General features: G+C 38.7%; 1 long non-coding RNA gene across 1 annotated transcript; it reads right to left on the bottom strand.

Moving 5' to 3' along the window:
- Nucleotides 1–12,085: 12,085 nt before the first annotated feature.
- Nucleotides 12,086–18,802, bottom strand: LOC120225102. The gene is made up of 3 exons (XR_005526732.1): nt 18,732–18,802; nt 17,558–17,599; nt 12,086–12,171 (listed from the first exon to the last, which is right to left on the bottom strand). It is a non-coding gene; the product is annotated as an uncharacterized LOC120225102 (long non-coding RNA).
- Nucleotides 18,803–24,515: the final 5,713 nt, after the last annotated feature.

Raw genomic sequence — 24,515 nt, forward strand, 5'->3', positions numbered from 1 at the left:
CCCCTTCCCCACTTCCATGTTTTCTCTTTCTAGTTAGCTGTAACACATCCAAAGTGAACTTTTGAAAATATTACCCCTCAGTCTCTATTTGATTTTTCATTGGTGTCACACTGCACAATGGACAAACCAAAGTTCCAATAAAGACTTACATGTCTTGCCACTGTGTGTCTCATCTTCATGTTCAGCTGTGACACTCTTTCCTGACCCAGAGACTGCACATACGTTCTGTCCTAAGAGTGGACCGCTCTTCCCTATTCTTCATCTGTTTAGCCAACTTTCAGGCTTACTGCCCAGATAAATAGTGTTTTCCTCAGAGAAGCTTTGTTTGACCACCCCCCCGCCCCCACCCAGGTCAGGTCATTCTGTTAACATGTTCATTGCGTATTTTACTTCATCTATACGTCAGTTCACATCATTATTCTTTAATACTTATTTGCATACTTATCTATTTGTGAACTGTGACTGCCAGTTGGTTGTAAGTTTATGAAAAAGGTGTAGCTTGCTCATTACTCTTTCCCAGTAGCTGCCATGGTTCTTATTACTTGACAAAAACTCAGTACATTGGGTGAAGGAGTAATTGAGATTGAATTTCCAACATTCTAGATTTGTTTATAATCCCAAGGAGTCTGCTTCAGGTAGAGCACACAGTGTTTTCTATGCATTTGTTTGTCGAGAGGAAAAAAGAATCCCTTCTGCTTCCCCTAAGTAGAATCATCCTGAATGGGCTCAGTATTGCAGCAGGAAGGTAGGGATGGAGATAGCAAGCTTATGAGTCTTTCATGTGTAGAACAGAGCCTGCCCTTGTCCCCCATGAAAGTAATGTGATGCTCAGCTTTGCAGCTGCCTTAAGCAGAGGATTTGCAGGCCTTTTTAGTTAAGAGGGAATCTCTCTCAAGGGCAGAATGTAGTTGTAGGAAAGAGAAGCATTGGGGCACCTGGGTGAGTAGATTGAGCGTATAACCTCAACTCAGGTCATGATCTCATGATTCATAAGTTCAGGCCCCACATCAGGCTCTGTCCTGTCAGTGTGCAGCCTGCTTTGGATCCTCTGTCTCTCTCTCTCTCTCTCTCTCTCTCTCTCTCATGTTTATTTATCTCTCCAAAATAAACATGAGAGAGAGAGAGAGAGAGAGAGAGAGAGAGAAAGCATTACGAGCAATAAACTTTCCATAAAATAAAGGAGACAATTAAAATCTTTGTTCTCTACTTCCTTCACAGCAAGTCTCATTACCCTCTCCTGTGCAATCACAGTCTTCTTCAGATTAGTTGCCAGTTCCTCGTGCTTCATTCTGAAACAATGGTATCCAGAATCTGCACTTCTTAGTGCAATGACTTGTTCCAGACACCCTAGAAAGCCTGCCTCAAGGACTTTGGCCAAGTGTTGTCAGTTACGTTGGAGAGGTCTCCACAAGGCAGAATCAATCTAATGAAGCTTCCAGTTGTCTTCCCATATTCCCAAGTAAGATGACCTATTACACATGCTTATTCCTGTCTGGTGGTGATGTGGCTTGGGAAGACAGTGCACTGTTAACTCTAACATAAGTGATCAGATAAAAATTTTAGGATTTGGTGATTCTCTTCTGGCAGCCAAACTTTCTTTTATAGCTTTCAGAATTCGTGCCCACTGATGGCATGAAATACTTAGAGTCTCTCTCTCTCATCACAAAAGAACACCATGTCTGCAATTATCTTTCCAATGGTGAGATCAGCCCATGTCAATGCCACGTTTAATATTTAAGCATACTCTACTGTCATTATGTATTTACTCCGTGGACATCTGCAGAACCAATAGGAATAAAAATGGAACTTGTGGGGCAAGAAAAATACATTGAGAATCACTGAGTTGGACAAACCTAGTGGGAAGGTTGTGCCTATTCAAACACCTGTCTCCCACCCTCTCACCATCTGTGAAATCACTTTACCCTTCAGCCTCACTACTCACCCCTACAATTACCCTGTCAAGAGCAAAGTGCAGCTCAGGTGGATTTAATGTGGGTTTAATATGGCCCGTCGAGTTCAATGTTGATTTCTTTTAAGTAACTGTTTCTGTTCTTGCTATAAATCTATGTCTATGTGTCTATGCTTAATTTGAATAATGAGTCCATCTAAGGCAAGAGGCAGTTTATATGTTTTGTAGGCACTAGATCAAATGAGCAGATGATAGGCCATGCAAAGTTGCAAGTGAAAAACAGCAGAATGATACACAATTCACAGTTTACAGTGAAATTAAAAGAGAAGGTTAATACTTTAATGCATTCTTAAGAACTCTTTCTCTCAAGTTCTCAATATGAATATAACAATACTCTATATATAGCTCTAAAGGAAAGGGAAGGAGCTAATGTGTAATTCAGATCTACTATATGTTATTGGGTATGATGCTAGAGAGTTTATAGCTGTTTTCTCTTCAAATAAAACAGCTCTTCAAGGTGAGTATTAAAACAAAAGACGTGGGGCTCAGAGAGTTTAAGTATCATGGAATAGGAACCTAAGTCTATTTGTTTTCAAAAGTATGTTTTCTTTCCTCCAAGTGGTCATTCATTTATCTGGTGATATTACATCAGTCTGGATGATTCAGCCCTCTAAGGGTCTCACCTAACCAAGTGTGATTGATTATGCTACATCCCTGTAGAAGACAAAAAAATTATTAGGTATAAATGGAAATCATAAGGAATTGTCCATTGAACTACCTAGATATAACATCATTTAGAGCTCAAAGCCATTGGATGATTGCTCTACTTCCCATTCATTCATTCTTTTACATAAAACATATTCTACTGATTGCCCGCTATGTGCCAGGCACTGGAACATACATTTTGAACAGAATAATAAGCAAGATGGAGATGCTCTTTGTTATCACAGAGCTCAGTATACAGAGCACAGTGCAGTGCAGGTTGGCCTCTGTGGATTCTCAGGTGGGATGTAGCTCAATGTGGCCTGTCTGAGAATGCGAGAAACCAAGTACACACAGATGGTCCTTCTGTGTAATAATTTATGAAATTTAAAGAAGGATTCAGGATCAGTAATGCTTTATATTTAGTCAGGCTTAAAATATTTATTGTATCAGGTATACTTCAATCATGATTTTTCACAAATATGAGACAAGTTGTTAAAGGAGAATTTTGTGGTTGATTTTCTGAATCGGTGAACATGTTTACATCACTGAGTACCTTTATATTTTGCAGGTGTTTAGAGGAAAGGCATAATCGGCCTTCCATTACAATGCACAGCACCTAGGTAGTAAACCTAGAAATTACTATTTAAGTTGTGATGTAATCAAAATCATTCAGCAGCATGCACAAGTCAGAAGTCCTTCCCTAAGGAAAGTGTATCCCCTTCCCTGTTTCCTGAGTCCTGAGTAGATGGCATTCACTCATTCTTCATCTTTATACTTAGTAAGGTTAAGGAAAAAATCCATAAGCGATACACTGAGTGTGTCACATCAATTACTTCGTTGTTTAGATGAAATGAGCTTTGTGTTGCTCTCAAATTAGGCACTCATCATGCATAATTAGCCCCTTACATAGAACAGCTGCTGGCTTTTACAATGCTTTCAACCCAGTGCTGAGTGCAACCATCGTTGGTGTTTACTGTGAGTATTATTTAATCAAATCTGTGATATATGCCCATCACATATTTGATTTGTGATAAAATATAGAAAAGAACTGCCTAGAGAAAAGCATGGTATGTTTATCTTCACCTAGAAGAGTTAACTCTGAATTATATTAAAAGGCACTAAGCTATTATATTAGAAAATCATTTTTTTGAAAATTAAAAATTCTTTTGTTATTAACTACTATTCTGTGACTGTTTATGAAAAAGAGGAAACCATGCATTTCATACCAGTATGTTCAAAGGAATAAAAGGCAATTGAATCATCAGGATGGGTCTCATGGATAAACTGGACATCAGAAAATCTTCGACTTAACTTTGAAACTTTACAATACACTTACTCCCTACTTTTGCCATCTGTAAAACTGGAAAATAATCATCAACAAATGTTTATGTAAAGCACTTGAAGATGGAACTTGTTACCACTGATGTACAAAATGTAATTCCAGAGTATATTTCTAAATTTAAACACCATAATGACTGGTATTGGATGCAAATCGGAGATGTTGCCGTGGGTTCTGTTAGCGATGGTTTATGCATTTGAGAAATGGGGAAGCTTGAGGGACAGCTAATGTAATCAGCACAAACAATTGCCTCCTTTTATTTTTTAAGTGTGTGTATTTTTCATCTCTAATGGAATCATAGTTTTATAAATAAGATAACTGAGAAAACGGAATCCTGCAAAGTCACAGCGAGTGAGATAAGGAGATACTGCTACTATAGTTCTCCAGCTTATGCATTTTTCTCCTAATCACATCCAGCTAAAAGGACAAGTAGAAATTTAACATATCATATTTCAGGTAATAAAGGACAGTAAAATCTATGTTGTGAGCACAATTTCCCTTTTTCAAATTGTAAAGGTAAAATTTGGCTAAGGGAATATATTGAAAGTTTTACTGCCTATGTTCAGTATCTCTGTTAAATCAGTCAAATGCCATTCATAATATTGGAGCAACATGTTTAAAAGTGATGTGCTTTGGAAATGTGTTTTAGAAATTAGAGATTACCTACCTATTCATATACACATATTTTTATGTAGGTATACATATGCACATACACACACTAAACAAATTTCACTAAATAGAGTTCAATAAATATTGCTGTTGATACACATTACGTTTTCCTTAATGGGCTCACCTTTGGATAAGTGTCTACAAGACTGATACTCAATTGTTATACAACCAAACTGGCTCAAGTGACTCTTTACTGGCTGGCATCCCTTCTGCTCTATCCAGCAGGTAGCCACTTAGGTTAGTTAAGACTTGTACCATAATGATAATTAAATATTTTTATTATCATTCTAGGTGCATATATGTAAATCACTCTAGGTGCATGTATTTTAATGTTTTCTAAAGAATTCCTTATAAACTATTGACAATAATTAGTCAACAGTTAGGTAATAATAGCAAGAAAGTATTTGTGAAAACTTCTTTACTGCACATTGCTAAGTGATGAAGTTGGCAAACAGGAGGAAGTCACCAGAAATATTCTTATTGTTCAGGTTAAGCTAGAAATCATGTAGTGAAGGAGGTCAACACAGTTGCATCCATGATTATAACAATGGTCAAGAAACACACCAGATGAACATTTCCACCCTCTGCAAAAGAGAATTCTTCACTTAAATTGCTTTAAGAAATCCTCACGAGATAGGAATATTTTTATAACATCTTTGGACTACATAGATGAAGTCTCTCTCTCTATCTCACTCTCTCTCTCTCTGTATCCCTCCCGACCCTCCTCTCTCCACATTGATTATAAAGAGAAAAAAAGTCACTGACTATTTAAAGCAATTAATCAAATAAAGTATAATGTAAACTATAGTTTCCATAAATGTTTTAAAAATAGGATGTTTTTTAAAAAAAGATAAGTATTCTACCTCCTTCTGGTAACCATCCGTTTGTTCTCGATAGTTAAGAATCTGTTTTACGGTTTGGGAGGTTGGGGGTGGGGGATGGATGAAATAGGTGACAGAGATTAAGGGTATACTTATCATGATGAGTGCTGAGTAATATATAAAATTCTTGAATCATTATTTGTACACCTGAAACTAATATAACACTGCATACTAACTATACTGGAATTAAATCTTTTTTAAAAAGTATTCTAAATTTTCATCTTTTGTAACTTTGGTGGACACATTTTTCTGTATCACTTTATGTACATTGTCTTTTTATTGTATTTCAGCAGTATTCATACAGGCTGAGTTAGGATAAAAGGAGTAATTTAACCAACAATTATTTGGGGAGAAAAATCATTAGAAAATTCTTCTATAAATAGCATTTGATTGAATTAAACTACTTGTTCTCAACATAATGATTTAACTTAATTCAACTAGTGTTTTTTTTCTTTCATAGTTTATTGTCAAGTTGGTTTCCATAAAACACCCAGTGCTCCCAGTGCTCATCCCAACAAGTGTTTTCAAGTTAATTTGATAGAGTAGATTCACTTTACATTCAATATCTTAAACTGCTTCCTAAGACAAAGCCTTGTAAAATTAAATAAGAACATAATCATAAAGGATCCTCTATATCTGTTCTCTATGTCTAGAAAGAACCAACCATTCACAATAAAGAAGAAAAACTAAGACCAACAACCTAAAACATTTTTTAAAGTATGGTTAGCAAAAGTTATGGTACAACCATAGGTCTTAGTATTCTTATAGGCATTAACTTTTAGATAACTTTCTTGTGACTTATTCCAATTGTAGAAATGTAGGTGCCTCCAATACAAAAATATATAAAGAAAATCTCCCATCAAGAATCTTTATTTCAATCTAAGTGACATAAGAAATATTAGCTTATAAGGATTCTCTAAATTCACTTTAATGATTGGTAGAATGTAAACTCCACTGAAATACATGGACTTAAAAAAAAACACTTAGAGCAAAATTTTTAAAAATGCAAAGAAAATCATATTAACAAAAAAAGTATTCAGAAGATCTCAAACATAATTTTCCATACAGTCAAATTATATATTAAGACTCAAAGGAAGGCAGGAAGGAAGTAGGGAAAGAAGTTATGGAGGGAAGGAAGAAGGAAAGAAGGAGGAAAAAAGAGAAAGAAACAAATTATCTTTGCTTCCAGGATGAAAATAATGGAAAGAAGGCTTATTGACTACTTAGGGCAAAGACTGACACAGGGTGACATTTCACGCCAACATAATGATATCGAATGTTCTTTCTGCCATTTCTCAGAGATGTTTTGGCATTTAACGTTGATATCTTTTGACGATTTATCTAAATTATATTGCAATTATCATAAGAGAGGTGCATATCTTTTACTATCCAGGCTAATTTATCTTTTTTTTTTTTTTTTTTTTTTAAGGTAAAAGCCCTATTGTCCTTTAGAAAATGCTTTTGTTTTCTAGTCTAAAAAGGAAAGAAAAACAAAGTCAGTGTTAGGATGAGTTAAGGGCAGTGTGCAGAAGCTGGAAAAATGTAGTATTTCTATGGTTTTAAGTTGATAGCTATGCATGTGGGTACTGCCCCAGAAAGGTCTGTTAAAAAAGCTAAGTTAGACACCTGAAAAGAATCGGAAGCACTTATTCAAAGTCATTGAAGAATCTGAAGAATTCATCGAAGAGTTCTCATTGGAGAAATTCAGAAAAAAAGATCTGTCTGACTTTATGTAATAATTTGTGTCTATATGACAGTGTTTCAACTCTCTCTTCCATTTTGTTACAATGTACCTCAAGGTTTTGTCACAGAGAACCACCAAGGAAAAATCACTTGGGCATGCAAAAAGATGCATATGTTCCGAGAGGAAGAATTTTCTGCAATCGCATTAATAAACCAATCTCAGGAGAGGTTTCAATCTGTAAGTTCTAGATGGGCCAGACAGAGGGGTATAACCACCAATAAAAGTTGAAAGAGGAAGCAGGCTCTTAGGGTCACCTTTATGAGTTCTAATTAAGATTTATATGGATTTCGGGGCGCCTGGGTGGCTTAGTCGGTTAAGCGTCCGACTTTCGCTTAGGTCATGATCTCGCGGTTTGTGGGTTCGAGCCCCGCGTCGGGCTCTGTGCTGACTGCCAGCTCAGAGCCTGGAGCCTGTTTCGGAGTCTGTGTCTCCCTTTCTCTCTGACCCTCCCCTGCTCACGCTGTCTCTCTCTCTCTCCTAGAAATAAATAAAAAATAAAAAATAAAGATTCATATGGATTTTTTTTTAAATCAGGTGAACCACTATCTGAGAACCAAGTTTTCAACTAAGAGCTGAAAACTGGCTCTTCCACTTATTTAAAAAATATTATTGAACACTTATATCATGTCTGTAGGCCAGATACCATTTGAGATGCTGGAGGGGAAAAACTGATAACCAACTTTTATTCTGTTTTTTCAAACTGATCTTAAGCAGGTGAATGAAAAACAAGTACAAATGATGGCAAGTTTTACAAGTGAATGCTTATGTCTTCCCCCTAACTCATATGTTAAAGCCCTAACCCCCAATGTGATATTGGAGGTGGGGCTTTTGGGAGGTAACTGGGATTAGATGAGGTCATAAGAATAAAGTCCTCATGATGGGACTAGTGCCCTTATAAGAAGAGACCAGAGAGCTTCTTGAGAGTCTGTTGCTCCTTCTCTGGTCACTATATGAGGATATAGCAAGACAGCAGCCAGGCAAGGGTCCAGTACTCACCAAGAACCTAACCATGCTGACACCCTGATCTTGAGAACTTCCAGAACTCAGAGGAAACAAATGTCTGTGGTTAAGCCACCCAGTCTATGGTATTTTGTTACGGCGGCCCACGCAGACTAAGAGGCTTTCAAGTGAGCCAGGGAGGAAACGAGTGTGGCAAGAAGATTCACTACCTAAAAAAGATCATTAAAGCCTTTATATTTGGACAATTTACTTTTACCTAGAGTCCAAGCAGTGATTGATTAACCCCAAAGCAGACCAGTAATCTAGTCAGAACTAAACCAGTACGGTTCACATGCCTCTTAATGGTGAAAGGTCTGGTGGAGAGTCAGCCTTGGGCTCTACTTTCTTTTGGGTCACTGTGCAGCTTCAAGTTTGGAAACTGTACAACAAAGGACCAAAAAACTCTCCCAAATTTTCCCTATTATTATTCTGAATCCCTGTCACACAAATATATACTAGTGTTCTGAGATGAAGATGTTTGGGTTAGCCCTACAAATGGTCCACCAAAAATCTACCTCCATTCCTAAAAAAATATATAATGCATTATGTTCCCCTGTAAGTGAATCAGTAGCAGGATTTTTACTATTAAACAATTTTTTAATGCTTATTCATTTTTGAGAGAGAGAGAGAGAGAGCATGAGCAGGGGAGGGGTAGAGAGAGAGGGAGAGAGATGCAGAATATGAAACAGGCTCCATAATTCTAATTCATACTCTGAGCTGTCAGCACAGAGCTTGACATGGGCCTCGAACTCACGAACCACGAGATCATGGCCTGAGCCAAAGTCAGCTGCTTAACCGACTGAGCCACCCAGGCACTCCAGTAGCATCATTTTAAAATAAGAAATAGAAAACCCTTAGTTTTTCCTGTAAATGTGGAATAAAGAACCAAAAAACAAATATTTTCTAGGCTGTGCTTTATACCAGCTTCTAGGTTACTTCCTTTTAAGGAGGGGGGGGGAGTTTGCTTTAGATTATATATTCAGCTATAAATATGAGCAGATATATTTAAAAAACACACTGTTCTGATATACACTTACTTTTCTAAGATGTATGTTGAATCTCAAACCCAAATCAAAAAAGAAAACTATTCCTTTACCCCCAAGTTTAATATGGGGCAGATTTTCCATGACCCAAGTGTTCAAATATTTGCTTGACTCAAATCGACCTTTCTGACAGACCTGCTCAGACTCAGACAGATGTATGAGATCAGACTCATTCTGAGCCAAGCCAAGCTTTTTAACTTGTCAGATGTGTTCTTTGTGGAAATAGGATTGTAGCACAGGGGGGAGTTGGTGACACTCTTCTGGTGGATGGTCAATGTAATAATATTTACCATCATAACTTAATTATATAGACATAACAGCAACCTGGAAGTATATGACTACAGATACTGGAGTCTGAGCAAGAAAATGGAGGTTCACTCTTATTGAATTTAAGTATATTTATATGCCCTTCTTCAAAAATTCCTCGGGTTTACATTTCTAAAGCTTTCCCCTGGTTTTCCCACTTGTCTCCCGCTGAGATAACATCTCCGGAGTCTACAATCACTGATTACGTCTTCAAGTCCTACCACGTCAGGGAGGATTTAGATTTCAGTATCCTGGGGAGGAATATATATATAGAAACAGAAGAACTTGTCTGGAACTAAGACCTTATTTAGGGATAATGGAAACCACCTAATGTATGTTATTAGCATTTGAGTTTCAGAGCGAAATGCTTTCTTAAGTGCTTGCTCTCAAGTACCCGCCTCATACTTGTAGCACTTTGTTAGGGCTTGGCCTCTTTCCTAAATATAATTGTTTGTATGTCCAGAAATATATAATGGAATCTCATAAACACAGAGAGACATTTTAAGATCACTCAGCATTAACCAGAAGCAGCCTTTCTTACCTCTCACGAATTCTGCCCCGTTGGGATTTAGAATAGGGCTCATAAGTGCTGAAACTTAATAATCTACCAGATCTTCCTCACACTTCTTAGTGAATTCAAGAGGGTTTTTAAAGATCATAATTTTTGTGTTTTCTCTCCCTTCTAGCAGTTTAAAGATGAGGCTTTCTGCTCCACATCGCTGCTTACAAATTATGTTTTCAAACAAGGAATTACAGTTGCCCTTTCTGTTACTCATTTCCTTGATTCCCACCTTCCTTTTGTCCTTATGTGCATCAAGCTTCCTGGCAGTGCCATGCATTTCATTTACAACCAGGTTTCTGATGGCCACTGGGCTCTACCTCCTGGTCTGCATGGGCTTTTTCCAACAGGCACCTTCAGCTTTTCTTCATGCTCATCTGCCTGAGCCTCTGGCCACAGCCTGGTGCTTCTCTATCTTAGGCTGCCCCACATTTTCCCCACCACTCCAGAAAGAGATTTCCCATTCTCAAGTTAACTGCTAGCCCGGAACTTTTTAAGAACTTTTAAAAGCCCCCAGGTCTCATCACTCCCTTCCTCCCTCCCTCCCTCTCCCTCTCCCTCTCTCTCCTAGAACTTTTCAAGAAACTTTTAAAAGCCTCCGGGGTCTCATCTCTCTCTCTCCCTCCCTCCCTCCCTCTCTCTCTCTCTCTCCTAGAACTTTTCAAGAAACTTTTAAAAGCCTCTGGGTTTCATCTCTCTCTCTCTCTTTCCCACCCCCCCTCCCCCCCACTTTTTCTTTCCTTCTTGAGTGGTGGTGGTCCAAGCTCAGTCACATCTTTCAGAGTTAAGGTGGGCGGCAAAAGCCTTTGGTTTTGTCTGCTGGAAGATTACTGCTTCCTTGTGGTGGAGATATTGTGCTCTTCCCAGAGCCTAGAGTGGGGCTGTCACTCTCTGCCAGGTTCAGAAGGGCTTTTTTTTATTGTCCCTGTCAGTTAGCAGCCCAAGGTTACTGCCAGCTCTCTGTCAGGGCTTTGATTTTTGTCAGCTATGGCCAGGTCCTTTTAGTTATCTGCAATCTTTTCAGCTTTGTTCAGGCTGAGCTCTACTTGTCTACTAATTAGCTCTTTGGAGATTTCCCTTTTAAAACTCACTATCACAGAGGACAGGAACCGTTCAAAAGTTTTGTGTTTCATAGAAATTCCATATTCATCCATATCTCATACAGCCATATTCTTAAAATTAAAAGTGGCAGGTCAGGCCAATTTAAGGTATAGAAGTAACATCATCTATAAAGGAAGACCTTCAGGTTCTTGATCAGGTATGTAGATGAGTGACAGGGAAAGGAAAGGGTTTACATCAAAAAAAAAAAAAACACTGAGGGGTACAAATTAAAAAGAAACTATCACTCTGTATAACATATTCACATTTTCTTTATCTTCTGGTGTGCAAATATTGTGCTAGCTGAATATAAAAGTAGCACAACTTTAGGGTACAAAAAAAACACACTGTAATAACATCAAGAGTGGTCTTACATCAAGGAGGGCCCTGAGGATGTCTTTGTTGTCAACTTCAGAAGAAAAGAGAGGAACAGAAGAGGAAACTGGCAGAAGGAATAGATGCCAAAGAGAACTCAAAGGATTAGGTCCGGGTGAGGTGATCGGTATTCGAAAACAGTCTGCCTTCTGGCTCTGATCTAAGGGAATAGGCTGGCAGCCAAGCCAGAGGGCATAGCAGCACAAACACACCTTCAGCACACTGCTTGAGGGTTGCCTCGGTGCCTTAGAAATTGTGCTGGCAATTAGAAATAAAGCTATGGAAGAGCAATACGCAAAGTACTCTATCTATATATACAAAATTCTGCTTTCTGCTTAATTCCTAACCTGGTTGACCCCTCCACACAGACTTACCTTTTCTTCGTCTCTCTCTCTCCCTGTTTCTTTTCTTTTTTCTTTCTTTCTTTTTTTTTTTTTATTTTGACAAGCCCTCCTTCTTTTCTAGGCTCCTAAGTACATTTTTCTTCTGTTAACTTAGTGCTGTTGTAAGTTGCGCTTACATTGCATTTACACACTGTTAATGCCTGCAAGATGAAAGTAAAAACCTTTGAATATATTAATGCTATAACACAGATGTCTTACTTTTTACCCTTTTTTTTTTTTAAGCAAGTTGATGTGGCTAATAATGATGCAGATTGTGCTGGATAGATGTACAGATGAAACAGGGGAATACAGATTAAATAAAAATTTCTTCAAAGCTTACGTTTGCTTCATAATTTAACTTCTGGGCTTGTCTCAGTGGTAGTAGGTGCAACCAGGCATCATAACATTGTTCTGAAACATCTTGGCATCGCAGACCCACAATCATCCAAACAGCAGTGCCGTACTTCTCCAAAGCGAGAAGAAAGTCACAGTAGGGAAAATAGACTGCCGGTGGCTCTATCCACACGGGTCTGACCCAACTGCTCATAAGGGGGCAGCTGTGAGAAGTCAGGAACCAGGTGTGCTGCTTAAGAACTAATCTGCTTGTATACTGAACTTCACTGTTTGTATCTACATTCAAAGCACCAATAGCTTCTTGCCGATACGGAATATGGTGTGTGCCAGAGGTAGCCCTGTGCTCACTCTGGAAACATCCATGGAATGACTCTTTCATTTAGGTCTTTTAAACAATGAATGAAAGGGGGCAATAATGACACAGGCCTTGGACCAGGCCAGGACCTAAAAGACCATAAGTTTCTCTTTTATGTATCCGCTCATTCAAGGAACATTTATTAGAATAGCACCCTGTGCCCGGGATTTTGCTGGGTCCCCAGGATATGAGGATGGGTGAGACATACATGTTTCCTCAAGGGTCTCATCAGAAGGGGGCATGGGTAAGCAGAAAACTTATAATATCATCTTTTAAAGGAATGGAAAGTGCTGTGGGGTCTTTTAGGAAGGAATGGGACTGTCTGCCAGGCCAAATGTGGAAAGACTGCATCTGAGGTCTGCATCTTTAATGCGTGAGGAGAAGCTTTACCAGGTGATGCATGTGTTGAGGCCTGGACCCGTGGACGGGCAGCAGCACTGGAAAGTGGTGAGAATGCCAGAGCTTAGCCTGTGTGTGTGTGTGTGTGTGTGTGTGTGTGTGTGTGTGTGTGACACCGGGGAAAGAATGATAGGTGATGAGACTAGGGAAGTAGGTTTGAATCATACCCTACAAGGACTCCTATGCCAAACTAAAGCATTCAGCATCTTCTCTACAGGCAACAGGAAACCAACTAGAAGCTTCCAGCAAAGGGGAAGGGTAACATGATCTGACATCCTTTTTATGATGAACTGTGATAGCTGGAAACACCTCCAGCAAAGACTGGTGCAAGGAGGTAATCTGGGGCATATACAGTTCCCCAGATGGGGATGGCAGTAGTCAGCTAAAGACAAGAGCCTAGATTCAAGACACACTTTGAGGGACTTAGACTAGCAGACTTGAGCTACAGCAAGAACTTTCTGCCAGTGGCCATCTTATTCGTTACCCTTCACCTCCAGTACTACCTAATCTGATGTGGGCAGTTCTGAGGTAACTTGCTGAGAATCCCAGGTTTCTTTCTGGGGAAAGGGAACTCCATTCATAAGGGTCTGATAAGATACATGAAAGAAACAGTCTTCTTCTGCCATACACAGTGTGTTTGGTGAACACAGACAGCAGCCATGCCCTGATGCACAGTGTTATCTTTCCTGTACCTAAATAGAACACTGAAGAAATTACCCACCTCATAATGCTCTCTTGAATGAATGAATCAGAATGAGAGACAAAACTGGAGTGCAAAATGTGTGTGTGTGTGTGTGTGTGTGTGTATCCCTCACAGATTGTAAAAACCCACTGCATTTGTTTAAAATAGTTATAAGAATGTAAAGATCACTTTTACTTTTTTTATCTTGAGAAGTGGCCAGTTTATTATAAACAATAGAAAAGTTACCCTCTAGTGCTATTTGGAAATAAGTGCTCATCATCCCTTTGTGGGATTAAGACTAAGCATACGTTGTTGCAGTAGTGGTATATAATGTCGATATCTTGGCCTCCTAAGTGATACACACAGCACGTCTATGTGCCCACATGGCAGATCTTCAGAGAATGACTGTCTAGGCCTTGTGCTTTTTTGGAGGTGATGAGGTCCTGATGCTGCCAGAGAGGAGATCTATTACCTTCTGCTGATGTTACTAAAAAGTCAATAGGTAAACAGGGCTGACAGGGAGAGTTGAGCAGTTTGTGTCCTGAACAAGGATAAGGATACTCAACTGAGGGGTGAGTGGCAACTGGAATCTAGAAATTGTGTCTGACTTGAGGGAGGCTTTTTCTTAATCACATCTAAGTGCTAGATGGGAAGATGGGATTCTGGGTTTAAGGTAAAAGGACTAGAAGGAATGGAAATGATACTGCTAAGACCAGTTTCATGGACAATGCCCCGAACATATCCACTCCCCAGTATGCATTCTGTCCTTTTATACTATCTTCTCTTTGTTTCCTCTCAGCGGCTTTTGAGCATCAAATCTAGTCTTGCTGTTTGGACTTTCCCTCTCACACTCTACTTGGTTAGTACAGTTTTAAAGGAGGCTGAAAGGAAACAGGCGCACACTGTGTCTTAAACATGATTGACGCAGCCATCTGTCAGGCGCCAGGGCCGTCTGGAAGAGACGGCGCTCCACGCTCATCTGGCCAACTGGCCGAGTGAGGGACCTGAATAATGACGTTAGCGAAGTGGAAGCGTTGTCCACTGGATGAAACTGCAGACATTACTTATGGATGACATGAGGTCAAAAGAGGTCAGAAAAGACGAGAGAGGAGCTGGCCGTGACAGCTGTCCACGCTGCCCCTGAGACGCGTTATCACCGCATCAGAGCTGGGGTTGCATCTTCTCACAGCCAAGTGTTTCTGTTCACCAGAAGCATTGTTGCTGCAGCATTTCAGACTCAGGCAAGTCTCCCAGATAGAGATAGGCTCATGGAGAAGGATGCAGGAAGCATGGACCACTCTGGAAATCATGACAGCCTTTGCATCCTGTTTGTGCTCTTCTTGGGAGCCTGACTGCCAGAGTGAGCACCCTGCAAGGGCAGCTATTAGCATTGTGGTCAGTCCGCAAGCCTCCAGCCAAATGAAAGCACACATACAGGCATGAGTGAATGGGCAGCCTGAGGACTGCAAAGGACATAGGGGCTGATGTGGAGAGTTGGGGAGAGAGCTTTTTAAGAACAGGTGTCATGGAAGAAAAGTATTAAGTATAAATCTTTTATTGTATAGTCAAATAAAAAGGTCCACTCCTGTGAATGATAGTGCACCACTGTCTGCCTAATTTTGTGGAGAGGTATCAAGTTAAGAGGTTAAAGACTTATAACAGGATTTATTCTTTTTTTTTAAGTTTATCTATTTTTGAGAGAGAGAGAGACAGAGACAGAGACAGAGACAGAAAGCAAGCCAGGGAGGGGCAGAGAGAGAGAGAGAGAGAGAGAGAGAGAGAGAGAATCTGAAGCAGGCTCCAGGCTCCAACCTGTCAGCAGGTTGTGACTCAACCTTTGTGACTCAACCTTTGTGACAATTTGTGACTCAAACCCACAAATTGTGAGATCATAACCTGAGTGGAAGTTGGATGCTTAACCACCTGAGCCACCCAGATGTCCTATAACAGGATTTATTCTACCTTAATACATATGAAGCCTTAAAACAATATCATTTCAGTCTTTTATAAACTGCCTCTTACCTAGGGCCAGAAATATTAACACAAAGAATAAATTTAGATACTTAATTTTATCACTTATAAAGTTTCTATCTTCTTGCACAAGAAAATAGATATTAGATTGACAATTTGTCACTTCATTAAATGTTTCAAAGCCCCCTTTAATTTATTTATTTAATTTTTAAGTGTTTATTTTTGAGAGAAAGAGTGTGTGTGAGGAAAGGAGAGGCAGAGAGAGAGGGAGACATAGAATCCAAAGCAAGCTCCAGGCTCTGATCTGTCAGCAAAGCCCAACAAGGGGCTCGAACCCATGAACCAGAAGATCATGGCCTAAGTGAAAGTCGGATGCTTAGCCAACTGAGCCACCCATGTGCCCCTCAAAGCCCCCTTTTAATTTCACCTTGAATACTGTCCCAATAATAGCCACCATGTATAGAATGAAACACAAATATATGCATTCTATGTGAAAAATAACTATTAATATTAACCTTAAGGAGTTAAAGGTTAAAAAAGAGCACAGCTCCAATTCTCAAGTATAATAAATCAGTCCAGTTTGGAGTCAAGGTTGTAAAAACATGTCTAGAGCTCTTTACTGTAAACACAATGAGATCAAGAATGGTTCCCCCTGGAGAAGCAAAAAAAATGCATTTCTAAATTGCAAGCACTTCCAGCATATTGCTTGATGCCGAACACAGCTTCCTTCTGTTGCACTTTAATGCTATTCTTTTCACAGATGAAAGTTTCATTAAAAAAAAAAGAAAAGGATACAGGAATATGTAGATAGTATGAGAGTGATGGCTAGGAGGGATAGCAATAGTTTATGTGGTCTGGGAATTCTCTTCTATGTCACCATCCTCCCTCTTCAGTGAGTGTAGCAAAATAATTGGCCAACATAATTAAATATGAATCCGCATAACTTCAGACTCTGAAAGTGTGATTAGTCCTTTGATAGGCTAAAAGAGGTGCTTCACCCAGCCCTGTATTCCAAAAGCAAAGTGAAAAAACCTGTACTTTCTTTGATTTGTGAAAAGATGCCTGTGCTGTAAATAAGGAGCACGTACTTGACATTTCCTTAGGAAGGCATCTGAAACCTCAGAATGTATTTATCACAAATGCAGTGGGACATTATAACATATTATAGTCCTTCAGTCCCATTTTTCCCCACCAGCACTCATATGTTCTGAGAAGAAAGAACTTTTCAGCTTATTTGGAAGGCAGCAGCACCATGGAACTAAAATAAAACAAAAAAGCAAAAAAAAAAAAAAGAAAAGAAAAGAAAAGAAACAAAACCAAAACCCCATAATGTAATGGTGATCAGCAGTTAGATAATGAATCAATAAGACCTGTGGTAGACAGAGCTCTTTACCAGGTACTATGAAGAGGTATAAATAAAATGGCCAATAGATATCCTTCCCTCAAAGGGTCCTTAGTCAAATATATACTTGTCTATGTATAAACAAATGCATGTGAATGTATAAACAGCACATGAATCTTAAACAACCAGAGCATGCAAAACCAATTACAACCAAACACACATGAGTTCGTGCAGAAGTCCCTCCCGAACAGGCTGATTTCCTCTGAGATGGCCTCAAAACCTGGAACTGCCAGCCACAGAAACAGCTGGATGACAGTACTGTCCACAGGATAAACTTGTTCATTTTCTGTCAAAGCTTTTATTTATTGTGAGATAGGACAGTAGTTACAGTTTGATCATATGATAGAGGTTTAATAAAATTAATCCAATAACTGATGTACTCACCCTTCTTCCTTGATGGTTTTCAAGCACTGAACTTTGTTTTGGCTAAAAAGAAAAGGAGGTAATTTGTAAACTTTTTCCTGCAATATTTATCCATTTTTTTAAAAAAAATATTTATTTATTTTGAGAGAGGGAAAAAGAGTGTGTGCACACAATGGGAGGAGGGGAAAGAGTAGAGAGAGAGAGATGGAGGGAGAGAATCCCAAGCAGGCTCTGTGCTGACAGCACTGACCCAACTCAGCGTTTAATCCCACAAACCCTGAGATCATGACCTGAGCTAAAATCAAGAGTCAGACACTTACCAAGCCACTCTGGTGCCCCTAACTTACAATATTTAAATAAGGTACCTGAAAGATGATTTTTTTAGCTTAATTAGAGGGAAATGGTACACATCTCTATGACAAAACTTAGGGAATTTAAATTTAGAAGCTATAAAATGAGAAGGCTTTTAACAGATTTCCCCCGTTAAGAATTACTAACAGAAACTATCATCCTAATATTACCATCATCTTAACATTTAGCATTTTAATATTAGGAAAAAGTATCTGATTATAAGAAATAATTTCTCATAGAAAGTTATAACATTTACAACCAAATCTCATGAATATTCAAATGGAATAAGTAGAAGGTCTACCTGAGTATAGACTGCTATTTTTCATAAAGATCCAATTCATAAAACAGTAATGATACCATTGTAAACCTGGCAGGAACATGAGTCCAGTAAAAAGCTACCAATCACCAAAGTTGGTTTAAGAAATTAGGGAGGTAAGTGAATTGTTAACAGGAGTCTCCCCGTCTCAACAGCTATCCTCATAGCGATACAAGTGAACGGTCAAACAAGTTCATCACAGTTTTGGTATCTATGAGTTATCACTACTTTGAGAAGCAGTGTGGTTGATTTAAGTGACAAAAGCATTATTTCAAATCCATCTGTACCATATATGAGTCGGTTCTTTGGAGTCTTCTTTAACATTTTGATAAGCATCTATGGGGATTTTGTGAGAAATAATATGCACCTGAAAGAGCCCAAAACACAAGGAAGAAAAGGACCTACAGAGCCCAGGTAAAACTGCCATATATGAACTGTCCATTTATATAAATTCTATTAATTATAAAATGGAAATGTAATATTTATGTAATAGAGTAATAAAAATAATTGGTAGATAAAATTATAAACCTGAAACTCTTGAAACACCTTCTGAGTCTTCATTTTAGAGATAGCTTACATGTACTGATTCACATGAAACTGCTGTCCAAAAGAAAAAGAGTGGAGCCTTTGATGGTATACCATAATCTCCCTTGCTGCCCCCCAACAAATCCTTAATAAAAAGATAAGTTACTTAGTGCAGCAGAGATAGTTTACTTTTTAAAATGTCTTTTTAAAAAAAAAAAAATGTGGGGCCCCTGGGTGGCTCAGCCAGTTAAGCACCCAACTCTTGATTTCAGCTCAGGTCATAATCTCACAGTCACAGGATGGAGCCCCTCCAACAGGCTCCATGCTGACAGTACACAGCCTGCTTGGGAATGTCTCTCTTCCCCCACAAAAGAAAAAAATTCTTGGAACTGTGGGAATTGTAGAGAAACATGACAAATGCCATTGGAATGAGGTAGAGCAGAAAAGTCTCTGGCCATGGGGTCCAGGACCCCAGTGTCAGGCCCTGGGAGGGCGGTCTGTGCGACTGTTTCCCGCCCATACAAGGCAGAAGCTCACCTCAGCTCCCACTGCTGACCGTCCAGTATTCTCATTACGCGGGTCTGAAAGAACCGCTTCTCTGACACATCCTGGAGGCAGAGGAGAGGCTAAAGATGTTAAAAGCAAGTTAAACATCCATGATGAATTCCTGAGGGCACTGCTTAGTGAGGGCTTTGGACCTGAGAAAAAGCCATTCTGAAATTCTGAGGTTGGAGTACTGAGAGTCAATTCCTGCAACCATGCTATCATCCTTTCATCTGCAACAACAGTAACACGGACAGAAAAATCATGCATAAAATGCATTTTGTTTTAATTAACTTTGAACATATTAAATATATGAACTCCAACAAGTCAAAATTTATTTGCAAACACACTTACAAATCCTGACACATGACAAAGTTTTCATGTTATACAATCTGCTTTATAACTAATCTATAACATGTCACTTTTTCATGCTTTAGAAGCTACCTAAGAATCCTCCGAAGGTGTTAAAAGGCGGTGGGGGGAGAGGCAGAAGGGGACCTTGATTATTTTTTATAATTTATAATCTGCAGATTCCCTCCAGAGTGACAGGTGTTTGTGTCAGGCAGGGTAAGACTCACTCCAGGCCAGGTAAACACCTAGGAGACGTGGCACGTTAGCTTGAAATGCTGGAGGAAGTTGGGCTCCAGCTGAGATTGTTGCACCCTTGTTTCTTGTGCTTGACTAGGAGAGGGTGAAAAACTATAATTAGAAATTATGTGGGATACAAAAAGCAAAGCAACTTCCGTGTCATAAAAGCGACGTGGCTTCTACCTGGTCCCTTTTGGGCTAAGTAAGCTGTTTGATCAGCTTCTCTCAGTCTCTGTGGATGTCCTTATAGGAGTCTAATTGAAGGACTCCTGTTCTCTTTTTATTTTTGCTCTATGAAAAATGTATTGGAGATGTCTCATAATGAACTTTGATATGGTGAAATGATAATAATGTCCTAATTATATATAAAAATGTAATTACACTTGCTTCTATTATAGAAAAACTCCCTTTATAATGAAGTGTTATGTTGGAAAAAGATTTTCATTATAGGCAGACTCCTTTACTTGTTAATTTGAGCTCTGATTCATCATTTTAATATTAAAAAAATTCTTTGTAAGTTACTTTTGATGTGTCTCATTTATGGTTCATTTCACTTCCTGGGCACCACCAGGAGCCCAAATCCAAACTTCTTTGAAAGACACTTAAAAATACATCTTTCAAAAGGAATTCTTCTTTCTATGTGGTGGAACAGCGGTAGTCAAGAAAAATATTACTGATCTTCTCATTTACTTGAGCTCTGAAAACTTTTGTTCTGAAATTTGGAAACAAAAAATATACTGGCTTCTTAGTTAAAAATCTGGCATGCATAAGATGGTTGCATATAGACAATTTAAAAATAGGGTTTAGCCAATAATCAATTACATAGGTGACTTCACGGCATTCAAACAATACGGCTTCTTTTCTACTCCTTTTGGGACGGCTCAAAGCGTGATTTCACCAAATCAAGGAAAAAAAAAACTTGAGGGTACAACAAATCCATCTTCTTTGCCCTTTGCCCTAACAAATCTGGTCAGAGTCTTATTAGGAAAAATAATTACATGGTTAAAATTAGTTTTGAGGTATTTAGTTACTCAGCTGAACCTATCTACCACCATTACAGGGGATGAATATCGCATCGTTAACACTAGAAAAAAAGAGATTAAGCTATAAACTCTCAAAATCAACAAGAAAATTTAATTTAAATAAAGACCTTCAACAGTGTTGCAAGAAAAATCCAAAAATTAACCTACAAGTACTACAGAGTATTATATTTATTTTAAGGCATCTAGTTTCAGATTTTAAGAAAGATTAACTTATTGGGGCACCTGAGTGGATCAGTCAATTAAGTTTCTGACTTCAGCTTAGGTAGTGATCTCGCAGTTCATGGGTTCAAGCCCAGCATCGGACTCTGTGCAGAGCCTGGAGGCTGCTTGAGATTCTGTGTCTCCCTCTCTCTCTGTCCCTCCCCTGCTCACTCTCTCTCTCTCTAAAATAAACATTAAAAATTTTAAGAAAGATTAATTTATTTAAAAGTAATTTCTTAATAGAGTGGTGGGTCCTTAGAAATGAGACTATGATTTATGTAAGTCTGACTTTTACAAAATCAGAACCACTACCTACATTTATTGTCCAATAATCTGCGAGTAGAATAGGAATCTTGAAAATTCTAGAGAATTCCAACTTCTTTGATAACCTCTTCGTGAATAGAGTGACTGTAGGAATGTCATGATAACTTAAGTTATGAAACTTTAAAGGAGTTGTATTTGACTCCCTGCCCACTGTCCTGACCCTACATTCAGTCTACAATGAATCCTTCTGACTCTACCTCCTACGTATCTCTCAAACCCACTGCACCCCATCCCTCACCTCCCAGTCTAAACCACTGCCACATCTCTTAGATTCCTGCAATGGCCTCCTAGTCTCTTTTCTTCCTCCCCAATCCATTCTCCAAGTATGAGTTAATGATCTTGTAAATCATAAACCAAGCCATGCCACTTCCCTGCATAAATCCTTCCCAAGGTTTCCCGGTGCACTCAGAATAAAATCCAAGTTCCTTACATGGTAAGGATGTTAGGCTACGATGACCTGACTCCTACATACCCCTTCTACTTTACCTCTTGCCACTCCCCTTCACACACTCAACTGCTCTCAGACACACTGACAGACACTTACACACACCACACCCTGCTGCCTCTGCCCACAGTGCTCTTTTCCAAATGTGTTACATGGCTGGGCGCTTTTCACACCTCAGTTTCAATGCCTGATAACCTGTCTGAGCAAGGACCAACTTTGGCAGTTTTCTCTCCCACTATTCCTATTTCCTCTTTGACTCTACCTTCCCTGTCACTCATTTAGGCACTGGTTTTATTTCTCTACCCTTCACGAGATGTGGCTTTGAATAATAAGAGTCATGCACTGTCTCAAACCACATCCACGTTCCCATCACTTGCCTCCCAGAACCTAAGCCTCCTGGTTCTCCCAACTTTATCAGACATATCCGCACCACTGGGCCTCTGTTCATCTTCTCTCCTCTATGTGGAACAACCTGGAGACTTTCCAAATCCTTCTTGTCATTTCCACTCAAATGCCACCTCCTCTCAGAAGACTTCTTTGATTCCCTTATTAGAATTAACTTATCCTTGTGACTCAGCACCACTTTATTTACAGTATGAATCCCATCATGGTTTGCACCAAGGTTAGTTGTATACAGGTGTGTCACATCCACAACATACTTCTGATTGTTTGGGGGCATTTCTCTTAATACGAGTTTTCCCATTTTTAAACAACATTTAATTGATGCCTTCCCTTTACCTACTTTCAGCAAATAAATTGTATAACTTACTAGACAAAGGATAATTACACTTATTAAACAAAACTGCTAAATAATTTAATGACTTTGCATATCAGAATTTTCATAAATATCTCTAAAATCACTGCTATTTGTTAGACATTAACAATAAGTAATGTAATTGTAAAATAATTAAAATCCCTATTTGGCAAATAATGGCAACCAATCATGTTTCCTCCTTTATATTACTTTTATTCAAATGGAAATGGAAAGCCATTCCATGTCTAATGTGGATGATACTGTAAGAATGTAAATATGATGATGTCTCAAATATGACAACATGAACTCATGAATCCCAAAAGGGAACACAGCACTTAATATTAATTAACACAAGGAAGACAGAGCCAAGAATACCCATTGATTTAAAAAAAAAAAAACACAAAACTTTACACAACTAATTTTTGTAATTATTTGGTGAAAGGTAAATACGAGTAACTGATAACTGGTCTACTTTAATTTCCACTCAAAAGGATAGGTATAACAAGCAATGATAGTACATTAAACTCAAAAGAGTGGGATTTCAGAATTGACGAAGTCCCTCTTGGGTTTTTGGACATTTTGAGGTTTTCATTTCTCTACTTGTAAGATCTTTCAAGTTGTCTCATTTTAAATGTTAAAAAGGATGAAAAAAATGTGTATAGGAATCATCTCTGAAAATATTTTTCAAAGAACGTTATTAGTAGTGGGAGAATCCCTCTCAAAATACTTCTATTTCTTTTTTTTTTTTCAAATCTTAGTTATGTCTCCTCTACCAGTAAACTACTTTATACTTACTCTCTTTTGATAACTAGCATTTGAATCTAAAAGATAAAAACCTGAAATAACACCAGATACTATGTTTCTGAGAGTCGTGTTCAGCTGCATACAACAGAAAATCCAAGCTGAATTGGCTGGGAAAAGATAGGGGTTTATTTCTCTCCCACATGAGGAGCTGGGGGGTAGGCACTAAGACTATTCTGGATGCACCCTAGTCAATCAGGACTGTGCTTTGTCTAGCTTTGTGCATCATTCTTACAGCTCTTATTTTCAAGACTGACACATGGCCCAACATGGTTGCTGGAGCTCTTGCCTAACAGCCACAATTCAGGCAAGAAAAAAAAAAAGGAGGGGAAGGAAAAGCAAAAAAAAAAAAAAAAAAAAGGTCATGTGTCCTAGCTATGTCGATTCCCTTAAATGGATATCCCAGAAATCCACCCAACCTCTTCCTTTTTTCTATTTTTCTTAATAGAATTTATTGTCAAATTAACTAACATACAGTGTATACAGTATGCTCTTGGCTTTGGGAGTAGATTCCTGTGACTTACATACAACACCTAGAGCTCATCCCAACAAGTGCCCTCCTCAATGCCCATCACCCATTTTCCCCACCCACACATCCACTTCCACTCTCAGTTTGTTCTATGTATTTAGGAGTCTCTTATGGTTTGCCTCCCTCTCTATAACTAATTTTTTTCCTTCCCTTCTCCCATGGTCTTCTGTTAAGTTTCTCAACTTCCACATATGAGTATAAACATATGATATCTGTCTTCCTCTGACCAACTTCTTTCACTTAGCATAATACCCTCCAGTTCCATCCGCATTGTTGCAAATGGCAAGATTTCATTCTTTTTCGTCTTTGTCCATTCATCAGTTGATGAAAATTTGGGTCCTTTCCATAATTTGGCTATTGTTGATAGTGCTGCTATGAACATTGGGGTATATGTACCCCTAGGAATCAGCACTCCTGTACCCTTTAGATAAATTCCTAGTAGTGCTATTGCTGGGTTGTAGGGTAATTCTATTTTTAATTTTTTGAGGAACCTCCACACTGTTTTCCAGAGTGGCACCTACCAAATCTCCTAATGTCTTCTGCTTATATCTCAATAACC

This window comes from Hyaena hyaena, unplaced genomic scaffold, assembly GCF_003009895.1.
Source record: "Hyaena hyaena isolate Hyena2069 unplaced genomic scaffold, ASM300989v1 scaffold_1323, whole genome shotgun sequence".
NCBI lineage: Eukaryota > Metazoa > Chordata > Mammalia > Carnivora > Hyaenidae > Hyaena > Hyaena hyaena.